A 24,596-nucleotide genomic window follows, 5' to 3' on the forward strand; every position below is an offset into this window, starting at 1 on the left:
GATTTTGTATGAAAACTCAGCTTCATACATCGGCTAGTTTCAACTCTCCTGAGAAAATCGCTGGAGTTGCAAACTCGCAGCTTGATACATTTACCCCTATATCCTGATTAAGGTGGAAGCTAGATAATACTTTTAGAAGAAAGGAGGACTTTGAACATAACACCGCCCTGATAACCCCTAAGTCAGAAACTCTTCTCGCTGAGAGCCCCTAACTCAGAAAATTCTGACTGAGCAGAAGACACCACAACTAACCTGTTTACATCTTTAGAATATCTGTGTACCAAGACCTTCTTAGGGATGTAGAGCATTCCTGCTGAGAAATATCACTACCCTGTAACAAAAACCGCAGAGATCGCCCAGTGCATGATCCCCCCGACTTCATCGGCAGGGAGCTCTTGGACCCCCATTGGTGATCAATGTACGCCACTGCTGTTTCATTGTCTGAACTAATTTTTATTGGTTTTCCACTTAAAAGAGGTTTGTCTATGACAACAGCCTTTAAGATCGCTCACAGTTCTATTTATTGGTAATCTTGATTCCCGACGTGACCATAACCTCTGTAAGCGTCACCGCCTCCCAACTCTGTAGACTGACATTTGTTGTACAACAATTCAATCCCAAATCATAAACAGATGACCCTTGGTGAGAATGTCAACCACCAAATGAGTGATAGATACGTCGTTGAGGACAACCTGATGAATTAACTGGATAGGAGATTTGATTAGTAGTTTTATCTGGTACCTTGAGTTAAATTGAGCAAAGTGAACTGCATTAAATGTATCAGATAAATGGTATAAAATAATGTTCAAAGTTTCCAAGGCTTAATTGCTGCCATTAAATATCCACTAATTTTCTTTAGACAGGTGACTGGCACACCTGTAATCCCCAGTGCATGTTAAAACAATCAATATTATAGTGAATTATGATGTAAACGTAAGCAGCTGTTATATCTCCCTTAATGGTTCAGTGCCACAATACACCAGCCTTATGTGTATAGATGTAGTAACACAAACAGTTGATAGTTGTTAGTAAAATATCAGTAAAACAGCATAATCATAGACAAGACACTGACACGTTGCACAAATATAATCTTTTCCTGAAGTTGCCTTGACAGGTAGAGATAGATATTACCTAATACTGGAACAGGTTGATGTTTTAGAATCCTTTTCCCCATGTGGCAATATAAACAGCCAGAATAACTTGTATTCACAAATCATCCTGCTGGAGGGTCATTTCCTCACAATGAAGCAGAATAGTAGTAATAGAATATCCTCCAAGTATTATCAAACACAGTGGCAATGTTTTTATATATTAATTTTATTTATGTTTTGGCGCCCCTGATTGTTTATATTTACTTTGCATCAAATGTATACACCATCTTTCCTAGAACTCTCATGCCTAGACGACCTGAGATCTGTCTGGCAACCAGTAGAAAACTTATTTTTCTCTGCAGAGAGAAGACCTTGTCTTGTAATAAAAAAAAAAAAACTATAGTATATACTGAATTATGAGGAGAAGTCCCAGGAAGATCATTCGCCTGGAGGAGTTTTGGTAACTTATGAGCCATCCTTGAGACTCTAAAACCTAGATTGTCATCTGCATATGAGCACAGAGCTTTGAGGAGCAGATAATCCAAACAAAGAGTGAATGTCATGCCTCTGGCTCTGAAAAGAGTCCCCATTGCTGTCATGACCTTTGTAAGGACCCATGGAGCAGTTGCTAGGGCCTAAAATTGATAATGTGACTGTACTGAAAATCTCAGAAGGCACTGATGACCCTCATAGATGATACATGTAAGTATGCATCCTTGATGTCTAAGGACACCATATATTCGCCCTTCTCCATGCTATTAATCACAGATCTCAGAGACTCCATCTTAAATCTGTTGACATGTAGATGGATGTTGAGGTCTTTCTAACTCAGAATGGGACAGAATGTTCCATATGGTTTCTGAACTAAGAACTGGATTGAATAGAACCCCATTCTTTTCTGTTGCATTGGAACAGGGATGACCACCCCAGAGGAGACTAAAAATGTAATTGCCTCAAACAGGGCAAGTTTCTCTTTCATGTCTCTGGGAACACCTGTGGTGTAATATCACTTGGGCAGGGGCCACCATAGATCTAAAATGTTGCCCCAATCAATGATTTTCCTCACCCAGGAAGTTGAATTTGAAGTGGCAGTAAACCACTAGTCCCTAAAGAGAAGAAGATGGGCTCCCACCACAGGAGATCCTGGATGGTCCATCATGCTGTCTGCTTCTCTGAGGGTTTATTGGTTGTTCTTTTCCCTGACGAAGCCTGTATTACTCATTGTGGTCTTTCACGGAGAGCGGCAAACTGTCCCCTAAAGTAAGAACCCCTTTCTTTTGCAAAAAGTTGAAAGGATCGAAACCTTGGACCTTTAGGTTTAGAAGCATTAACAGGGAGGATGGTACTTCTTCTCCCCAGTAGCCTGGTTGATAATTTTATCCAACTCAGCACCAAAGAGGGCGTCACTAGAAACGGAAGGGACTCCAGATGTCCTTTGGATTCTATATCAGCCTCTTAAACCTCGAGACAGACTGTTCTATGGGCACCCATAGCTCAAGCTGAATTATGAGCAGCTATAAGACCAGCATTCAAAGCTGCATCACAGAGGTACTCGAGGCTTCACTGATATGATCAACCATTTTTATCAACACTGACCTTGACGTACCAGAGTGAAGGCCCCCTAAAAGCTGTTCAGAAGCCAGAAAGAGTCTGAGGGAGGTTCCATCCTTGAAAAAGACTTTTAAAGTTGAAACGCGTCGGTGTAATACAGACTGGGGAGCTCTGATTGCCTGCTACATGTGTTTGGTGATTATAACATCGTGATCCCAACCGCTGAAGTCTTTTGTCTTACACTTGATTTCATTGAGCTTGTGACCCGCTCACCTTCTGGTACGGGCAGTTGAATCCCGGTCAAATGGATTTTTAATATGTTTTATTAAATTGTGTTTTACGTACTACACAAGCATGTCTTTCTTTTTTTCTTTATATTACATTTATAATTATGTGGAGAGGTGAAGATTGAAAAGACGTCTAAACCTCATCAGCTGCCGCTAATCCGAATACGGGAATCAGCTGTATCGTGGACGATTGACACTGAACTCTTTGGAGAAAACTGCAGTCTATCATCTTATACAAGTAACTGCTACATGAACATCAATTACTACTTGACTAAGTTCATTTCTTATAGCCTGCAACTTGAAAAATCTCATTTAGAGTGTGAAGAATACGACTACCATTTGAAGTCAGTAGTTGCTTAAATGCCCAGTCAAGTCTTCTGTATTTTATCTGATTCTTTATTATTTTTTGTGAATGGAATAGATTGTTATCTTTAGGATAACAGTTTAAAATCTTTTTCTCTGTATTTTTGGTTAACAGAAAACCCAGTAGCGCTGCAACGACTCCTTCTATACCAGTATCTCTTAAGCAAGGTGGAATTTGGAATTAGGATCAAAGTGGTTTGCCCCCCCCCCCTCCCTGAAAGGATCCATAGCACTATATTTTTTTAGCATAGCATATATTCCTATAGTTAAGTAGAAAGGTAAGCTATAGAAGCATGCACATTTAATAAATAGACATATGTCCTTCCAACCAGCTCCAACATTAAATTAATAGTGTTACCATTTAAAAAATAATATTTCCCTCCCACAAACAGCCGCTCACACACACATAATGTACATAATGTACATACACTGGCCCCTCTCACACACACATAATATACAAACACTAGCCCCTCTCACACGCATAATATCCATATACTGGCACCTCACACACACACATAATATACACACACTGGCCCCTTACACACACATAATATACATACACTGGCCCTTCACACACACATAATATGCATACACTGGCCCCTCACCCACACATAATATACATAGACTGGCCCCTCTCACGCACACATAATATACATACACTGGCCCCTTACACACACATCATATACATACACTGGCCCCTCACACACACATAATATATATATACTGACCCCTCAGACACACATAATATACATACACTGACCCCTCACACTTACATAATATATATATACTGACCCCTCACACACACATAATACACATACACTGGCCCCTCACACACACATAATATACATACACTGGCCCCTCACACACACATAATATACATACACTGGCCCCTCACACACACATAATATACATACACTGGACCCTCACACACACATAATATACATACACTGGCCCCTCACACACATAATATACATACACTGGCCCCTCACAAACACATAATATACATACACTGGCCCCTCACATGTTATACTAATACACTACCCCCCCACTCCCCTCCAACTTACCTTTTTCCAGTTGTGCAGTCTTCTTTCTCTTCACACATGGGACGGCACCTGTCATGTGGTGCACGTCCCATGTGACACGGAGCAGGCCACACATAGAGGAAGGAGGGGACCGGACACCTAGCTATAACACCAGCCCCGCAATTTATTTAATTTCCTTGTCCCCATCTGCTTTTCCGCAGGCCCCCTAAGAACCGCTGGGCCCTAGGCATTGCCGCAGGCCCCCTAAGAATCGCTGGGTCCTAGGCAGGTGCCTAGGTTGCATAGTGGTAAATCCTGCCCTGGGCGGAGATTCCCATTTTCTCTATTCTCCTTTTAAAAGGGATAGAAGAAAAGAAAATTACATGAAGCTTAAACCGTTTATCAAATCGAATCCAGAATTCTCACAGAAATTAATCTTTTAAATAAGGACATTTCAGGAGACACAGGGTCCTGTACTGAATATTAAGTGTGCTACGCACAGCCCTCATTAAAATCTCAATCCCTTGTCTTTTAGAGAAATCTTCTACAAGTTATGAAGCTTCCTCTAAGTCTGATTCTCACATGAACTATGGTATATATTTGGTTTAGACACTAAGGAATCCAAAGCCTTTTCTAAAGATGAGGAAACCCTGAACACACTTGACCAGACTGTAGGTCCATAGCAGCTCATCTGAGGCAGCAGGGTGAGATACAGAGCTGGATACAGTACCAGAAACATCTATTGAGAAAATATGCATTCACAATATTTTGCACCAAATTCATATTGTAGGTGTTTATTGTATTATACAGACTTACCAATAAAGTCACCCAGTCACAGAATTCCTTATTCACTTGCTTGACTCTTTCATCTGGTGCAGGAGTGTAAGGTCGAGTTATCTTGGACCTTTTCTCATCCTTTACAGGCTCTCCTTGCTTAGAAAGCCATGTGTATGGATTTCACAAGAACATACAATTGAAGGAATTAACTCATCACAGTAACTTAAATAAATTAGGGATGAGCGCACTCGGATTTATGAAATCCGAGCCCACCCGAACGTTGCCGATCCGAGTCGGATCCGAGACAGATCCGGGTATTGGCGCCAAATTCAAATCTGAAACTGAGGCTCTGACTCATAATCCCGTTGTCGGATCTCGCGATACTCGGATCCTATAAATTCCCCGCTAGTCGCCGCCATCTTCACTCGGGCATTGATCAGGGTAGAGGGAGGGTGTGTTAGGTGGTCCTCTGTCCTGGTAGATCTCGTGCTGTGCTGTTTAGTTCTGTGCTGTGCTGTTTAGTTCTGTGCTGTGCTGTGCTGTGCTGTGCTGTGTTCTGCAGTATCAGTCCAGTGGTGCTGTGTGCTGTGCTCTGTCCTTCTGAGGTCAGTGGTGCTGCTGGGTCCTGTGCTGTGTCCTGTTCAGTCCAGTGGTGCTGTGTCCTGTGCTCTGTGCTTCTAAGGGCATAGTTATTTCCCCAATATTCCCCTGTGTTTAAAAAAATAAAAAAAAGTTATTTAAAAAAATACCAAAAACTAATTTAATTTTTTTTAATTACCACAAAATTTGCACAACCAATCCTGCAGTATAAGCCCATTGGTACTGCAATATTACCAAGTTCACACATTCAGCAGTAAAAGTCCAGTGGTACTGCAATATTACAAAGTTCACACATTCTGCAGTATCAGTCCAGTGGTGCTGTGTCCTGTGCTCTGTCCTGCTGAGTTCCGTAGTGCTGCTGGGTCCTGTGCCGTGTCCTGTTCAGTCCAGTGGTGCTGTGTCCTGTGCTCTGTGCTTCTAAGGGCATAGTTATTTCCCCATTATTCCCAAGTTTTTAAAAAATAAAAAAAAAGTAAAAAAAAATAAAAAATTTAAATTTAAAAAAAAAAAAATATATAATAATTATAACCAAATTTGCAAAACCAATCCAGCAGTATAAGTCCATTGGTACTGCAATATTACCAAGTTCACACATTCTGCAGTATCTTGTGCTACATATAATGGAGACCAAAAATTTGGAGGATAAAGTAGGGAAAGATCAAGACCCACTTCCTCCTAATGCTGAAGCTGCTGCCACTAGTCATGACATAGACGATGAAATGCCATCAACGTCGTCTGGCAAGCACGATGCCCAATCTCCTAGTACAGGGCATGTAAAATCCAAAAAGCCCAAGTTCTCAAAAAACAGCAAAAAAAGAAACTTAAAATCATCTGAGGAGAAACGTAAAGTTGGCAATATGCCAATTACGACAAGTAGTGGCAAGGAACGGCTTAGGCCCTGTCCCGTGTTCATGACTAGTGGTCCAGCTTCACCCAAGGATCTAAGCCCTCCTCCCCCCCCCCTACAAAAAATTTAAGAGAGTTATGCTGTCAGCAACAACAACAAAACAGCAAAGAACTCTGCCTTCTAAACAGATGACATCACAAATCCCCAAGGCGAGTCCAAGGGTGTTGTTGGTTGTGAACCCTGACCTTCCCATCACTGTACGGGAAGAGGTGACTCCATCCAGCATTTGCAGCACGCCCTCTGCATATGCTGGAAGGATCACCCACAGTCCAGTTACAGATTTGGCTAATGAAGGTGTGAATGTTGTACACTGGGAGGAGGATATTGATGTAGCTGGCGCTGAGGAGGATGTTGATGATTATGATGCAGACAGATACCAAATTGCATTTCTCAATTTCTATTTATATTCTAGATTATATAACGGCTGAAAAGTTTTCTGTTTTACTCCTAGTGGAGAGGGGATCTGATGCAGACAGATACCAAACTGCCTTTGTCCATTTCTTTGTATATTTGAATTGCTAGTTCTACAGTCTATGCAGGCTGCTTTATTTATATTCAACTACAAGTGTAGGGCGGGGGGGGGGGGGGCATAGATAGCCACCAAAGTAACGTGGTCCATTTAATTTCACTTTCTAGCTCCACAGTCTGTGCAGCCTGCTTTTTTTTATCTTCAAAGTATTTATATTTACAAGCCTTGCAATCTAAATTAACTAGAGGTAGTGACGTGGTAGAACTCCAAAAGGCAGTTTGGAAGCCCCTGTACAAACTGGCTCTATTTTTTAACTGAGTTGTCCCCCCTCCAGTGTGTACTCGGAAAGAGTTTTTAGTGCAGCGGGGAACCTGGTCAGTGAGCGGCGAAGGAGGTTGCTTCCTCACAACGTTGAAAAAATGATGTTTATAAAAATGAATAATCAATTCCTCAATGAAGTACAGCACTGCCCTCCAGACAGTACAGAGGGACTGTGGTTGTGGAGTCCAGCGGGGACGAATTGATAATGTGTGAGGAGGAGGAAGTACACACTGTAGGGGGAGAGGAATCAGAGGTTGAGGATAAGGACGACATCTTTCCTCAGTAGAGCCTGTTTAGTTTGTACAGGGAGAGATGAATTGTTTTATTGGTGTGGGGGCCCAAACAAACCAATCATTTCAGCCACAGTTGTTTGGTAGGCCCTGTCGCTGAAATGATTGGTTTGTTAAAGTGTGCATGTCCTATTTCAACAACATAAGGGTGGGTGGGAGGGCCCAAGGACAATTCCATCTTGCAACTTATTTTTTGGCATTATGTGACCATTCAACAGTCGTTTGCCATGTTCAAAAAGTAAAAGAAAATGCCAACAAATTCAATAAATTAAATCAAAAGTTAAATGCCCTGTCATTATTTAAAACAAGAGGTTTTGACGTGCTAGAATTAGTGTAGTGTTAAGATGTTATAAACACTACACTTGGAAATTGGAGGAGGTAATGTGGCCCCGGTATCAAATTGGGTACCGGGGCCACCCCACTACGCAGTCCAGATACTTGTTTGGTGGAATTCAGACCAGTTGAGGGTGTATTTATTTTATTGTGGCCCCGGTATCAAATTGGGTACCGGGGCCACCCCACTACGCAGTCCAGATACTTGTTTGGTGGAATTCAGACCAGTTGAGGGTTTTATTATTATATTGTGGGGACCACTCTATCTATACCACACTACAACTCTATACCACTCTATTTAATACTTTAATTCTATTTAATACTTTAATTCTATTTAATACTTTAATTCTATTTAATACTTTAATTCTATTTAATACTTTAATTCTATTACTAATTACCATAAAGAGGAACTGCCGCTTCTATTTAATACTTTAATTCTATTAGTAGTTACCATAAAGAGGAACAAAATAAACCAATTTTACCAAAAGTATAATATGACTTAGACTTACAAACACTACACTTGAAAGATGGTGCCTTTAAATGAAAAAGTCAGTCTTCATTGCACGACTATGTGCAACAGGGACAGTTTTTTGGTTTACAAAGTCAACCAATAACACTTCGACCCTGTCTGTCTTTAACATACTTGATGGGATCTCAATGACGAATTGTCTGTACCATGTTTGGAGGAGGTATTGTGGCCCCGGTATCAAATTGGGTACCGGGGCCACCCCACTACGCAGTCCAGATACTTGTTTGGTGGAATTCAGACCAGTTGAGGGTTTTATTATTATATTGTGGGGACCACTCTATCTATACCACACTACAACTCTATACCACTCTATTTAATACTTTAATTCTATTTAATACTTTAATTCTATTTAATACTTTAATTCTATTACTAATTACCATAAAGAGGAACTGCCGCTTCTATTTAATACTTTAATTCTATTAGTAGTTACCATAAAGAGGAACAAAATAAACCAATTTTACCAAAAGTATAATATGACTTAGACTTACAAACACTACACTTGAAAGATGGTGCCTTTAAATGAAAAAGTCAGTCTTCATTGCACGACTATGTGCAACAGGGACAGTTTTTTGGTTTACAAAGTCAACCAATAACACTTCGACCCTGTCTGTCTTTAACATACTTGATGGGATCTCAATGACGAATTGTCTGTACCATGTTTGGAGGAGGTATTGTGGCCCCGGTATCAAATTGGGTACCGGGGCCACCCCACTACGCAGTCCAGATACTTGTTTGGTGGAATTCAGACCAGTTGAGGGTGTATTTATTTTATTGTGGCCCCGGCACCAAATTTACTACCGGGGCCACTCCACTGTGCAGTCCATATTTAGGTGTATCATATATTAAACAACGGTGACAGTTGATGCCCAAATTTTTAATTATATTGTGGCCTCGGTACCAAATTGTGTACCGGGGCCACCACACTACGCAGTCAAGATAGATAGATGCGTATCATAGATAAAGTACATTCAGTGGTGTGGGGCAAATTGAAAAATATTCAAAATGCACTGACATTATCAAAAACAAGAGGTTGTCACACGCTAAAACTCCAACATGTATATGATGGAGAGGATGGAGGAGCAGCCGTATGTGTAGTGTAATGCAGACCTGTTGAAGGTTTTTTATATATTTTATTGTGGTGCCCAGTGCCCACTCCTCTACGCAGTCCAGGTACATTTATTGGTGCGAATCATAAAAGTTCAGGGTTTTTAATATATATTGTGGTGACCCACTCCTCTACGCAGTCCAGGTACATTTATTGGTGCGAATCATACAAGTTGATGGTTTTCTTATTATATATATTGTGGTGACCCACTCCTCTAGGCAGTCCAGGTACATTTATTGGTGCGAATCATAAAAGTTCAGGGTTTTTAATATATATTGTGGTGACCCACTCCTCTACGCAGTCCAGGTACATTTATTGGTGCGATTCATAAAAGTTCAGGGTTTTTAATATATTGTGGTGACCCACTTCTCTACGCAGTCCAGGTACATTTATTGGTGCGATTCATAAAAGTTCAGGGTTTTTAATATATTGTGGTGACCCACTCCTCTACGCAGTCCAGGTACATTTATTGGTGCGATTCATAAAAGTTCAGGGTTTTTAATATATTGTGGTGACCCACTCCTCTACGCAGTCCAGGTACATTTATTGGTGCGATTCATAAAAGTTCAGGGTTTTTAATATATATTGTGGTGACCCACTCCTCTACGCAGTCCAGGTACATTTATTGGTGCGAATCATACAAGTTGATGGTTTTCTTATTATATATATTGTGGTGACCCACTCCTCTACGCAGTCCAGGTACATTTATTGGTGCGATTCATAAAAGTTCAGGGTTTTTAATATATATTGTGGTGACCCACTCCTCTACGCAGTCCAGGTACATTTATTGGTGCGAATCATACAAGTTGATGGTTTTCTTATTATATATATTGTGGTGACCCACTCCTCTAGGCAGTCCAGGTACATTTATTGGTGCGAATCATAAAAGTTCAGGGTTTTTAATATATATTGTGGTGACCCACTCCTCTACGCAGTCCAGGTACATTTATTGGTGCGATTCATAAAAGTTCAGGGTTTTTAATATATATTGTGGTGACCCACTCCTCTACGCAGTCCAGGTACATTTATTGGTGCGAATCATAAAAGTTCAGGGTTTTTAATATATATTGTGGTGACCCACTCCTCTACGCAGTCCAGGTACATTTATTGGTGCGATTCATAAAAGTTCAGGGTTTTTAATATATTGTGGTGACCCACTCCTCTACGCAGTCCAGGTACATTTATTGGTGCGATTCATAAAAGTTCAGGGTTTTTAATATATATTGTGGTGACCCACTCCTCTACGCAGTCCAGGTACATTTATTGGTGCGAATCATACAAGTTGATGGTTTTCTTATTATATATATTGTGGTGACCCACTCCTCTACGCAGTCTGGGTACATTTATTGGTGCGATTCATAAAAGTTCAGGGTTTTTAATATATATTGTGGTGACCCACTCCTCTACGCAGTCCAGGTACATTTATTGGTGCGAATCATACAAGTTGATGGTTTTCTTATTATATATATTGTGGTGACCCACTCCTCTAGGCAGTCCAGGTACATTTATTGGTGCGAATCATAAAAGTTCAGGGTTTTTAATATATATTGTGGTGACCCACTCCTCTACGCAGTCCAGGTACATTTATTGGTGCGATTCATAAAAGTTCAGGGTTTTTAATATATATTGTGGTGACCCACTCCTCTACGCAGTCCAGGTACATTTATTGGTGCGAATCATAAAAGTTCAGGGTTTTTAATATATATTGTGGTGACCCACTCCTCTACGCAGTCCAGAAAGATACCTTGTTGCAACGTTTTGGACTAATAACTATATTGTGAGGTGTTCAGAATACACTGTAAATTAGTGGAAATGCTTGTTATTGAATGTTATTGAGGTTAATAATAGCGTAGGAGTGAAAATAAGCCCAAAAACTTGATTTTTAAACTTTTTATGTTTTTTTCAAAAAAAATCCGAATCCAAAACCTTAAATCCGAACCGAGACCTTTCGTCAAGTGTTTTGCGAGACAAATCCGAACCCCAAAAATAACGAAAATCCGGATCCAAAACACAAAACACGAGACCTCAAAAGTCGCCGGTGCACATCCCTAAAATAAATACAATTTTATAGACTTATACATGAAAATACCCATCAAATGGTGTATATTAAAAACTGTTTTTGCCCCTCAATAAAAGGAACTCTATGACCAAAATCTCACACAAACATACTTACAGAGAAAATCAGCCACTTATTTATAGCTCCACATTAAGAGCCAATTCAAACAAGTCAAATTGATAAATTGGCATTTTATATAGATTTAAAAACATGAAAAATCTTGCTGGGAGTTCCCATAATTGAAGTAGGTCATACTGTGCAGTATAAGTTGAGAGGAAAGATAATTTCATGGTAACAATGGTGCTGACTGTACATTTAAAAAAATGTCATCATGAAGTACAATTAAATCTTAATGTAGAATGCCTCCAATATAACAGCTTTTGAAACAGAGCCACACTCCACATAACACAATAGGGGATCAGTATGCCGTAAAATGTAATAACTTTTGCTTTTACAAGACTGCCAAAAGATACCATTTCCACTTCTAAAGACTGTAGACGCTATTTGTAGGTTGTATGCCAGATATAATGGGCTATATATGGGATAACAACCGAACTAAACATTCCTTACATTGCTGATTGCCTGGTACTGGCTTGGCGTGATCTCCCACTTTGTACCTCCTGCTGCTCTGTTGGTGGAGTGCTGTACTCTTCCTCTTCCTCTTCAGGAATAGCTTCATTGGATCCTGAGGCGCTTCTTAATCTCATCTCAGGGTCAAGAATGTCCACAATTTGTTCAAACATCTTCACAAAAGAATTAATTACACAATTAGAAGGTACTTTAAAAAGGCACAAAGGTGAGTTTCAAAGTTGGTAATATGCAAAGAAATCACAATGGCATTATAAAAAGAAGCAGGAAACACTGTAGTCAGATTCAATTTACATATATATATATATATAAATAAAAGAAGAAAACAGTCTAAGAGCTCGAGGGTTAAAACTGTAAATAATTGCTATATGGTGGGCTGTATAGGATGGACAGGGGTAATTTCGTATTAGTTTTAGAGCTCCAAATTACAGAAAATCCCCTTATTCATAAAACCTCAAGTTTCCAATATTCTGGATGAAAAGACTTGTATAAGACTATATAATAGTGCTAAATGTCATATACTTGCAAGCATATGACTGTCCAAAATGTTCATGGATAGAAGAACTGTTTTGTTTTGGGGGTTTTTAACAGAAGTTGCAATCAATAAATGCTCCAAATAGTTGTGAAACGCGCAATTCGTTCAATCTAGCATGAAATGTGTTTTCCACCCTCGGATAACTTTATTGGTTGCACATATCCTCCTGCAGCTTTCACTAAATACAAAATGGCTTATCTTTCTAGCTTCCTTTTGTGCTCTTTAGCCATGTATTTATATGATCATTGTTTTACTTTGTGGCCACGGCATACAAAACAAAGCTGCTCTTTGTTTCAAAGGCAGAAAGCACCAAAGATCTGTGTTGTAGATGAGGACAATAAATCATTTTACATAAATTTTACTACAACATAAAGTGGAAGAGTAAGCCAGCACAATAAAGCAATGTATTTAGTAAAACCTAAAGGATGTCTGGTTTATTGGCTACTACAAAAGTCCTGTAAAGGTAGGAAACCACTATAAAGAACATGCATGATTAAACTATTATATGTGTGAAGTTATTATGTGATATAGCAATCTAAAACGTAACCTTTTCTTCATATAACAAAACAGAATTGCTAAAGGTAAAACACTAAAGTAAAAACAAATGCTATAAGGTACAGCAGTCCTGTGTTAGTTCCTACTATAGAAAATAATTACTATTAAAAAAAACAGCATCTCAATAACTACTAAACCATACAGTGAAAAACAATAAAATAGTTTGTAACTAACAGTTATAGAAATTCATAAAGTTTTCATTCTATATAGAATAATTTGTGTTTTGATTTTCCCATGTTCCTCCTAACCCTCTCATCGCTGATTTCTCCTGCCATTGCATTCTCCTTCTCTTAGATGGCAAATTAAGCATAAAGCTGAAGTAAGACGCAATACATAGTAAAGCAGATGATAACATATTAGTATACCATGCATAGGACATAGATTGATCCTTAACTGTAAGTAAGATAAGAGTTAATAGATGTCTAAGATGTTCTGTTGTCATACAGCTCTTTTGAGTCTATATCAAGGGTTATAAAACATGGTAGTTTTTCAAAGTCAGATTTTCAGTATGCAGTCATTTCATATATAATGCATATAAATACACTGATTTTGTTTAACGCCTTTTTTCTGTTACTGTTTTACTGTGTAGGATGCTATAAGTTGTGTCTTACATCAGGTGGTAGACCTTCTTCCAGGTGAGGGTAAAGGGCCAATGGATGTTGTGTAAGGCCATACTCTATCTCTGCAATGTATTCTTTGCGTGCCTGTTGCAGTGGAAGGAGTTTTGAGACTCAGGATTGCTCTTTGGTAAACCTCTTCCTAGGCTTCTGAGCAGACTCTTCATCAACAGCTGCATTCTGCAGGACAGGAACATGTCCTTTAGTGGATGCAATGTAGGAAGTGTCAGAAGAAGAGGGATAGCCATCTCGGAAATCATCAACTCCTCTTGGTAGGAATTTCCACTGGCAGTCATTGAGAGCACCAGATAGATTCAATTTATGGTTGGATTCTTTGAGAAATTTTTTATGCAGCCTCTCTTTATACCTGCAACAAAACAAGAAATGCACATATATACCACACTTGTAACAGCCTGGTTCTATAAAGCTCTACAGCAATACAAATATTAAAGGAACATGATCCTGCAATCAGGGGAGTAACTAGAGATTTGTGTGCCTCATAGCAAAATTTTCTAAGTGATCCCGTGTACTGCCCATGGGTGGAAAACATATATATATATATATATATATATATATATATATATATATATATACACACCGTATATACTCGAGTATAAGTCGACTCGAATATAAGCCGAGGGACCTAATTTTACCACAAAAAACTGGGAAAACTTATTGACTCGAGTATAAGCCTAGGGTGGGAAATGGCGCTATATAAATACCGTAAATGGTGATGATGATGATGATATCTGTCAGTTTACAAAAATACCCCCCCCCCCAAAAAGAATACAACAAATCTTTTGAAAGACTATATGACACAGAAATACACATTTATCTCTCCCTGTTCATCTTCTTATAAGTGATTTATATAAACTTTTGACTAGGACTGCACTGCTATAGACATTAATATCTCTGGGGATAAGGCAATGGGACCGTGGGTATATATCTTTGCATGTGTATTTATATTATGGTGAGGTAGCTGAGCATAAAACATTACCTTTGTGTGTGCAATGATGTATTTTTCAGGAAGCGTGGTATTGACTGGAGCCAGGCTGCCCCCTCTCTCCCTGAATGTCTGTAAGACTGTCTGTGCCAGAACGCACATGCATTCCACTGCGGAACTACGCAGACATTCAGGGAGAGAGGGTGGCAGCCTGGCTCCAGTCAATACCACGCTTCCTGAAAAATACATCATTGCACACACAAAGGTAATGTTTTATGCTCAGCTACCTCACCATAATATAAATACACATGCAAAGATATATACCCAAGGTCCCATTGCCTTATCCTCAGAGATATTGATGTCTCCTCCCAACTCACAAGAGTTTGGTGCTTGCCGAAAGCTCCGCAGTGGAACGCATGTGCGTTCCACAGACAGGAAGTTCGGCACTTGCATTGCAAGTGCCGAGCTTCCTGTCTGTGGAACGCACATGCGTTCCAGTGCGGAACTAACGGCAAGCACCAAACTCTTGTAAGTTGATTTTTTTTTGTCCACCAAACTCTTCAGTTAATGTTTTCCTTCTCTTTCTCTTCAGCCCTTAAGCGGGCTGAAGCTATGGAGGCAGGCACCACCCTCCTTACGGCCGTGCATTGTGGTCTTTAACTATCACTCGAGTATAAGCCATGGGGGGGCTTTTTCAGCACAAAAAATGTGCTGAAAAACTCGGCTTATACTCGAGTATATACGGGGTATATATATATATATATATATATATATATATACATACATACATACACACACACACATATATATACACACACACACACACACACACACAAGACTTTCGGCTCCATAGCAGCTGCAACTTCTTTGAAAGGTATATAGTCTCCAAATAATGTACATATAGCTTTTCAGTTTTATTTTCCTTTTTTGGGGATAGATTTCAGTTTAAGTCATACTGACAGCTACTGATTTTCTCAAAAGCCATTATATAATGTTAAACTACAACAAGGAATCATTTATTATTATTATTATTAATATTATTATTATTATTATTATTATTATTAATAAAAAAGGGAATAAGTGCTGCCGTTGCAGTGTGCCAGAAAACTGAACCATGTCATGGCACTATATATTTATACAGTGCACTCAGCGATGTGCTAGTTACACCCCCCACTTGTGAGACAACCATAACATTAACAGGCCCCCAGACCAGTTTAACATTGGTTTGTTAAAGTGTCAAGTGTCTGGAAAAAGCTAATTGCCACTCAATAAATATGACTATGGGGCTCTTCACAGGATCCCCTGGTGTGGCAGGGAATAACATAACAGCCAAGAAGAGACACATGTAGGTAGGACGGGCTGACTTATTTTTAACTCAGTCCCACATTGCACTATAGTTTTTCCCTTCTTCTCTAATTCAGAAGGAATCCAAAAAATGGAGCTTGAGGCTTATTGGGAAAAAAGTAATTTCAATCATAAATGTTTCACACATAGCGTGGAATCGTTTTATCCCAATATACTGACACTTTAGCCTGCTGTGTTTCAGCTGTGTTTCATTTTTTTTTATAAATGTCCACCATACGTTTTAATTGTATTAACCACAATTGGTTGTGTGAAGACAAAATGCCTTCTCTGCATACTTGCATTTTCTTTTTTTAAGTATAGCTGACAAATGATTTATGCGTATTCACATAACAAGACACTCATGCCCTATGCATTATTTGGGGCTGCATTATATCATTGCACCTTGCTTTTCACTTTTCCATCCATCTAAGACGGACATCACTAGTGAAACAGGAATATTTTGTAATATCGAATGATATATTTCTTATTTCAATTCATAAAATACCGTAACTATTTGCACAAATACATACGTAAACATGCTATGTACAGGAATAGGTTAGAAAATATGCAAGTGTAGAATTATATATTTCTAAGAGAAATAGTGTATACTATATAAGAATATTATGAATATGTCGGATACATGTCTCAGCAATACCTAAATGTGTTTACACTCCGGCAACCAACCAGCTTCTCTTGTGTTCGTTTCCACGTTGGTTCCCATGCCAATCTTTAGCTTCCTTGACAACCATTGGCGCTTGTTGACGACGTCATCGACGCGGGCCGCCTTTCAGATGAAGTATAGTGTTACAGATTGGTACGTGCAAAAAGTTACCGAGCATCTTCATAGAAAATGGTTGTCTGTATTGAATGTGAATCTACATACAACCATGTAGTTATACATTTGAAATAGAGGAAATAATTTAAATGCTGGTGTTGTATTCGTAGATATTCGTGACTCATTTTAAATGAGAGACGCGAATGTGCCAAACTTAACAAGCAGCTTAGTTCTGTGAATGCGGTAGCCAAAAAATAAAAATCCCATAGTAGGCAAAGAGCTCCATCTAGTGGCCACATTAAAGATAAAGAGAAAGGAGTAACAAAATCTTTGGAATGTCCCGTAATAATATTGTATTCTCTCGAATAACCCTAAGCCTAGCAGCTGGTTTTTGGGATACATTTATTAAATGCGATACATCTAATAATAATTAAAGGGACAAGCCGTTTGATTTGATTATCTACCCTTCACTAAAATTCTAATTTTGTCAGTGTAACAATAGATCCAACACAGAATACGTACAAAAATAAACAATTGCACTATTCACTTACAACGGAAGCTGTGGTAAGATAACACACGCGGGAAATCCTGTTTACCAGCTGTCAGACGGTTGACAAAGGCAACCCCAAGGCAGCTGTCTGAGACAGGAAACTTGTGCAGGTACCAAATTAAACTCTAAAAGTCAAATATTATTTTTTAGATATACCAGCAAGACAAATTTAAAGCGCACACAAGATAAAATTGTTTATGGTAGTTTGTATGAGAGCACCAATTCAGTTGTAGTTTCATTCATCAGAATGGTCAGATGCACCCCTGTGAAATATCATCAAATTTATCAGTAAAAATGAACCACAGTGTTCACCCGTCACTAAAAAAAATAATCCTGAAGCCCTGTAAGTAAAGATGTGGCGTATTATCACACTCCAAGCAAACACTATAGCAGTGGTATGAGGAATATATAGGGTTGTGAGCTGTTCTGCTTAAACCCTGTTCTAATGTTGATGCTACTACAGATATATTTTTGAAATATTGTTAATAAATAGGAGCGTGTCATTTAAAAGATGTTGGAACTGTTGTCCTTCATGAAAATATTGTGCTTATACAATTTAATGACAAATGCAAAGCAACACATGGTTTATGACTCTTTTCTAAAATGTTTTTTTTTTTATTTTAGAAATAGAGAAAATTTTTTGATGATTGGCCTATGAGTTGCAGCTATGGTCTGCCAGCTTGCAATGGGCAGGGGGGGGGGGGGTCATCAAAATCTGAATTCTTGCGCAAAAGGGCATGTGAGCCCCTCGCATTAGTCCTCAGCCCTCCAAAGCATTTATTCCAAAATGTTAACAAAACTAAAGTCCAAATATCCACTATCAATATGAAAAGTTTTTCTCCATAGAACTTAAGTGACAAAAATGTTTATTTTTTTCATGCAGTCATCTTGTTCATATGGTGGTGTCACCGTGGCAACAACTTGTAAATAACACACAACATACTGGGGCTGATGCTGGATGCACAGCAAGAGTAACTTACTCTTGAAAGAGAGCACGGAAGTCGAGCGTAACTAGGATGTTTGTTAATGCATATTTAAAAGTATTAAATAACATATCCCCATCTATGCCTTGAAAAAGATAGAATAACGAAGCCGAAACATTCTGGAAAGTGAAATGAAGGTACAGATTCCATTTTACCAGATTTAATAGCATCATGTCAGAGAGGGAGAAGGCACCTCTCTTTCCCGTGAGTTAAAGGACATTACATCTGCCTCTCACCTCAAGGCCACTGGTACAGCTCTCTGCTACTGTCATACAGGGTTTTTCTGAAATCAGCACCTGATAATACTATGCTATGTGTGTATGCTGCTCACTATGGGCCTGATACTGAGTTAGGAGCAAAGAAAAGAACAAATTTGCACCTTTGCAAAACCATGTTGCATTAGAGGAGGAGGTACATTTGAAATGTAGGGAAAGATTTATAGTTGGGATATGGCATGTCATAGATCAACTTTAATTTCAATGTAAAAATAAAACTATCAAGTATTTGTGTGCTACATGAAAAAACAGCCAGTATTTTCCTTGTGTGTAACAAAAGAAATCAGTTTGTACCCCTTGCATTGTAACATGGTTTGTCGAGGAGCAAATTTGCTCCTTGTTTTTGCTTTACTCCTCACTCATCATCAGACCCCATGTGAGTATATTTTAATATTTTTTTATCACTATTTAATAAAGGGTAATACACAAGATCTTTGCTCTTCTTTTTCTATCTATGGTAAAATACAGTATTTTGAGTGAAATGACCTGGTCTAGGAATCGAATGGTTTTACTATCCGGTTTTACTATAGAAGAATTCCCAAGTGTTTCCTAAATGCGCAGCTATAGTAGAAATTACATAAGTGCAATCACAGGGGGGTGTTATGCCCGAATTTACCCTATACTTATGCCAACGGTCCTCTTCTGGTGGAGCTTGATTGCTCAATAAATATCTTTAGGTTGTCGAAGTCAGATAATTGGATGAAGTAAACCAAATTGATAAATATTGTTTTACCGTGCCATTGCGAATAATACGCCACATGTTGTGATGCAATTGCACAGTTTCATAACACCATTTGAAAGGATAAAATTAACTGACCTATGACCAGCAGGCAACTGGAATATCATTAACCCTGGACCAATGAAGACCTCACTAAGTGTTATCTGTATACATAGTGACATCATCAGTTTTTTTTCTATACTGAAGCTGCATATAAGCATGCTGGCCCCTATTGTTCGGTCTCTCTGATCCTGACTACATGTGACTATGACTATATCCCCTGGCCTGGGTGAAGCACTATAAGGAAAATGTAATGTATTCAGTGTTTTTATACTTTCCTGCTTTATTGTAACATCTTTAATGCGTGATAATGGCTTGCTGTAAATCCTGTTACATTTTTAGTTAAACATCTTTATGCTTTGGAACCACAACAGTTGCATTGGACAATGTTTTATTGGTAAGCGACAAGTCATCATCAGTATTTGCACCTGCCCTATAGCAGGTGCATATGCGTGTTTCTGCAGGTCTGCATCAGCCGCACCCTGTCCCACGTCTCCAGAATGACACCAGTCTGCATAGGAACATATGCGCGTACTCACTTCCTGGGCATGAGAAAAGCAATTTCACGCTGTAGAGGTTGTTATCGCACAAGTATTATATTAAGAGACTGTCGCTCAATATCCAAATGATGTGTTTAGTTTCTCCTTGTTTCTGTTCTCACAAATGTTATTATAGACTTTTTAATTATACATTTTTGAGGTGCTAACCATCAAATTATACAGAGTATAATATTTAGAATAAAATAATTGTTTTTTATGGTGCACTAACAGTTTCAAAATGTCAAAAATCTGAGTGTTAAATGTAAACCCAAAGAATTATATTAAAATCTAATTTTAATAATTATATTAAAATTGGATTTAAAACAGCAAAAATGAATAAAGTGATAATTGTGAATAAAGTGATAATAAAATCTGCTGAATGTACTTTGCTGTCTCTTTACTATTGTTCCCAATAAATTAGTTTGTGCCTATTGTCTCACTTTATATTTTAAACTCTATGTTGTCACTTCTTAATTCCAAAATTCAGTGTTATAATATTTTTCTCACTGCTTTGACACTGTGTGGTATGTACCAAATAAACATAAATACAGTTTTGTGGGGCTAACTAGAACTGTCAGGGTTTGGGTTAATGTAGTTATAACCATAGATGTATCCTCCAATATTTATAGTTCATCTCATTATAATAATCCCTATTGAGCTAGTTGAGTCTTCTAGTTCATTAGATATTGAATTGCTTGCACTAGGTTGCATTGAATTGGTTGCACTATAGAACTAAAAATGCTAATTGGTCACCTTTACCCACATTTTCCCTTGCTGCAGAAAACCAGTTATATATACTCTATGTCTGAAGTACTTCATACAGACACAGGGGTATATTTACTAAACTGCGGGTTTGAAAAAGTGGAGATGTTGCCTATAGCAATCAATAGAGTATTAAAACTGATTGAGACTAAGTATACTCAGTGAACGCTGACACGCATTTCGCTGGTGGTGCTTTTTGCCGAGTGTAGTTAGTCTCAATAATTTTCACATTCAGATTTTTGACTTTTCGAGACTGTTAGTGCACCATAAAAAACCCAAAACATTCTTTTCTTCTAAATATTAAAATCTATTTCATGCAAGATACGCTACGCAAATTGGGATACATTCCATTATAGATCACTGTCTCATGAACAGCAAATAGTCCATGTGTGATAATGTATATAAAACAGTGAAATTCTGCCTGGGGCCCTTTAAACTGACTTTAGGAACCAAGACAATTGCCTCAGTTGCCTTGCCCTTGAGCCAGTTTTGTTTGCAGTGTTCTAAGAAAGAACCTGAAATTTGATTTTCATCTCATGGGTCCTGAGTAGAAATCCACATCCGTAGCTTACATTTTTAAAATACTTATTCCAAGATAATAATCCAATGCTAAGTTACAAGCTATCACAAAGTATTAACACAATAATACAGAAATACCTTCACAATAATTGAATTTTATCTGTTACATTTAACCATTTCATCTGAAATGCCATATTATATGCACAATCCTCAAGATACATAAAGACCCTACACAATCCATTGTCCACCCTATTATTTCTGCAAGGTGGCCACTATTGCAACATCTAGCACTCTGCATTGACTTGAAAAATTGGACACTGCTGTTCAGAGAGCTACTGCCTAGAAATCAGGCCTAATCTTTCAGGTCTGTGGAGAAAGATGGGATGGTAGTCCCACAATGTAAAATTTAAATAAAACACACAACCCTCGTTACAACCATATTGCTTTAATAAAAATAATAAAACCCTTAAACTAAACCACACACCTCTTTCAAACCACATATATTTATTAAAAATAATAAATCCCCATATACTTACCATCTAATGTCATCATCTGCAAACGATCCAATCTTGTAAGCTCCATTAGGCTTGAAACCAACCGTAAAACTCCCCATAATATTCCACAGGTCCTGGAGTAGTTAACAAAAAAAATAAACCCCCCAAAAATATTCCAAATGTTCTTGAAAATAAACTTATTTTCTTCAGTCTAAAAGACCCAATAGTCAAAGGATCTGACATGGCAACATAAAAAACATTAAAAACGACTGTACTATGATCTTCTATGGAACATCAACCACTGCAGAATGGTATATCAACAGACCTGATGTCTATTTATACAGTAGATCAGTGTTTCCCAAACCCAGTCCTCAGGGCTCCCTAACAGTGCAGGTTTTCCATATCTCCTTGCTGGAGCACAGGTGTATTCATTACTGACTGACACATTGTATCAGATCCACAGGTGGTCCTAATTATGTCACATGTGATCCAGAAAACCTGCACTGTTAGGGAGCCCTGAGGACTGGGTTTGGGAAACCCTGCAGTAGATGGTTTCCCATTACAGTCTGGAATTATGTAAGTAAAATCTTTATAAGATTTCCAAATTATCTTAGTTGAATCCCCGCTAATACTATTATATTTATCACCAAGGGATGTCAACTGGAAACCATTTAATTTAGAAAGTTATTCTGAAACAAAGGGATCAAGTACTGTATCTATAATCTTCCTGACACTGGATGAACTAATTGTTTTCAAGAACACGGGACACATAATTGTATTGGGTAACTATCACAACTCACATCTTGGAAACCCTACATATATCACAAAAGGTACTATTTCTATTGTCTCACGGTTGGAAATATTGGAAATATATAACCGTTCTATTGGATATTACTTGGATCTTTCAACATTATCCATTTTCGAACACCAATACTAACTGAGATTGTACATTTGACAACCTGTGGAACACTTGATTAACATTTACCTGATTTTTAAATTTACCTCTTTCAAACAGATAATTGCATGTCACTCATAAGATACTTACATGCTTTGTTTTCATTGATAAGCATTTTTTGCGCCTTATTTGAGTATGTAATAACATTTATTAGAGTTACCACGTATTGGGCCTGATTCATCAAGGCATGTATCTGCCAATTTTGAGCATACCGTACGCAGAATCACTCTGCGCTTTGCTCGAACAGACAGATACGGACGCGAAACAAAGACACGGACATATACGCAAACAATGTTTGTGCGATAGTGAGCACGAGGAGCATTTACTACAGCTTCTGACTTTGTGGAGTGAACTGGGCGGGGAATGAGCGTTTTCCCGTAGTCAATATAGTAGTCAAACTCGAGCACACGTAACCGCGGCCGTATCAAGCTCTACACACATCAAAGTTACTTGTTTTTCTGCCGTATCTCTTGCACCAACTCTGGGGCTAGTCTAAGTCCCGATCAGTAATTATGACAGTCTCTTATGCATGTTGTAACATGAGTTTGCAATGACGAGCAACTGTAAAATTTATTTTTATGTTCAGTAGACATTAACAGTGTTCTAATAAATGTATTTCATGAATTTATTTTTTTTACAAAAAACACTTTTTTTGCAGTTTTATCATTAATGTCTTTATCATTACCATGTGACATTACTTGTATAATGCTTTTATTTTCCTGTGCGTTCTTTTGAGAGTTTATAACCAACATAGGGTTTGGATATATCCTGCAGTGTCTTGTGTAGTAGAGCACAGCAGATCTACACCCGAATTCAACAGCGCATGTATCTTGAGATCCATTCCTTGATTAATTCAGGAGTCTGCAACTCCTGGATACGTGTGTAGAAATCCGGAGTGCAAGTTGCACTCAAAATACATCCCTTGATTAATCAGGCCCATTGTGTCTATATATGAGCGCAGGTTTTCTCTATTATATTCACATGCTTGTCATTACTGGAAGATCATACGTGTCACCATGTACACATCTTGTATATATTTCCTACTAATAATTCTGTTTTTTTGTACTATTCATGACCATAATTGTATTCTGACTAGTTGTTCTGTTGTACCAATATTTCCCTAAAAGTATTATTAGTAAATAGAGAATAATGACGGTATGGAAAAGGTAAGTGAATGGAATTTAATAGGTTTGCAATGAAGGTAGTACTAGAAGTGGCAGTATGGCATACCACCATATACAAGCCCACTACGACCACTGGGCATCATGATTGTAATTGAAGGAGGTGTAACTTTATAACTCTACACAGTCACAATCACAGTGTTTGAAATAGTACTAGCAAGATCTTTTCAAATTGTTACTGACATGTTGCATGCTTAGTGATGCATGAAATGTTCACTTAAAATGTAGCAAACTTCTGTATATTTACTGATGAACCCATGAACTAAGCAGTTTTTACATTTTTTTTCTATGTGTTGTCTGAACCCCCCTTCTCTCATTTTCTAAACTCCTTAACTTCCCTAGGTTACCCTATTACCAAACTTTACACAGATCACACAAGACAACAACCCTCTGCCCGTTACCAACAAAGCTGTGTGACTGGATCATATAGCCCACTTAGTACTTTTTACCTTTGCAATCTGGCTGGACCAATATGCAAGGTGTAGCACTTAACCTCATGCAT

The 24,596-nt window shown here is 38.4% G+C and overlaps 1 pseudogene; it reads right to left on the reverse strand.

The window, feature by feature from the left end:
- Positions 1-22,077, reverse strand: part of LOC142136045 (protein FAM47E-like) — a 65,317-nt pseudogene extending 43,240 nt beyond the window's left edge.
- Between the last annotated feature and the right edge of the window lie 2,519 nt (positions 22,078-24,596).

The sequence above is a fragment of the Mixophyes fleayi genome, unplaced genomic scaffold, assembly GCF_038048845.1.
Source record: "Mixophyes fleayi isolate aMixFle1 unplaced genomic scaffold, aMixFle1.hap1 Scaffold_94, whole genome shotgun sequence".
Taxonomy (NCBI): domain Eukaryota; kingdom Metazoa; phylum Chordata; class Amphibia; order Anura; family Limnodynastidae; genus Mixophyes; species Mixophyes fleayi.